Below are 1,724 nucleotides of genomic sequence, written 5' to 3' on the forward strand. Positions count from 1 at the left end.
GTTCTAGTTCAGTTCTAGTTTAGTTCTAGTTCAGTTCTAGTTCAGTTCTAGTTCAGTTCTAGTTCAGTTCTAGTTCAGTTCTAGTTCAGTTCTAGTTCTGTTCTAGTTAAGTTCTAGTTTAGTTGTAGTTCAGTTTTTTTTTTATTCAAAACTTTTTCATTTTGAGTGTTCAAACATTCATTCGCCTATACATAATCCTGATTACAATACCATTTTAAAAAAGGGGTTTTTTTCTATTATTATCACAATACTTTGTGCATAATATCAAAGCATTTAAAATTTTGCAAAATTTTTTATTATTAGTATTATTTTACTCTATTTTCAGGTCTGTGCATTATCAAAACGTAGCATGATTTTACAACCAGATTTATTATCATATAATGATATACCACAACAGCCACCATTACCACCCGGTTCTATTGGAGCGGCCTCAGCACAGGCTGTTGCAACTGGAGCCTTAATAGTTCATCAACAGCTGCAGCAACAAATGCATCAGCAGCAACCACTACCAATGTCCTCGACCAAAACAATACAACAGAATAATATAATTATAGCCAATGCTGGCTTAAGTTACGACGATGTACTAAATGATGATTTTCAATTTGATATGGATGGTCATGATGTGATGGTATTTTTGCATATACAAAAAACCGGAGGAACATCATTTGGTCGTCATTTAGTGCGTGACTTGGATTTAAAGGTGAGTATTTGTTTATTTTTTGATTTGAGAGAAAAACAATTTTAAAATTGAAGAAAAAAAAATATGTATATGTATGTAATCAATTTGTGTGATAAACGACTAAAGTTACTATAACAATAGAGTTGGGATGAATGAAAAAAAATTAATTTTCAGGGTCAATACATTTTTGAAACGGCCATTTGTTGGGATTGCTTTTTTTACATTTTTTAACAATCGCTTTAAAAGTGTCATTATTTTGCCTAAAGGCACTCTACATGAACCATTGCTGTTTCAAATGTATTGTTTTTGTTTGTAATTAGAAAAAAGGCTTAAATATGTAAAGTTTACTTGCAGTTTAGGTTCAGCTCAGATCTAGTACAATTTTAAATCACCTAAAGTTCAGTTATTTTCAGCCTTTTAGCGCTCTCACAAGTCGTCTTAAACCATCTTAATATTTTTGCAATTTAATCTCATATTCTGTCCATCATAATCTTTATATTAAATTAAAAAGCTCATTATTATTCTAAACCACAAGGACAGGTTATGAGCTTTAGGCATTATTGGCAGTGGTTTATGGTCTAAATAATGTTGTTTTTTATTATATTTTCAACAATTTTATTTTTTACCAGTTCATTTCTTCTTCATATAAAGTTTGTTGAAAAATGTTAACTTTTTGTTTAACTTTTGTATATCCTTTTTATGGTCACTAAATAATTAATTTTATTTTCAATTTATTTTTATCGTTATTTTTTAAAATAATTTTTATTTTGTTTAAATTTTATTTATCAAAAAGAAATTAACATAAATTGTCATTTTAAAATCTTGTCAGGATTTGCTTGTCATTTCATGTTAAAACATTTTTTTGCAAGATTGGAATTTTAATAATGTTTTTGAATGTTCATGTACGAGCATTTACATAAAATATTTCTTCATGTCATTTTTGTAAATAAAATCTTCATAAAATTTTATTACCTTTTGCTTTTGTTCGATTTTTCAATAACTTTGCAAAATTGATTTCTGTTTGTTTTAACATTGAAATTAAATT

Source organism: Lucilia cuprina, chromosome 4 (assembly GCF_022045245.1).
Source record: "Lucilia cuprina isolate Lc7/37 chromosome 4, ASM2204524v1, whole genome shotgun sequence".
NCBI classification, from domain to species: Eukaryota; Metazoa; Arthropoda; class Insecta; order Diptera; family Calliphoridae; genus Lucilia; species Lucilia cuprina.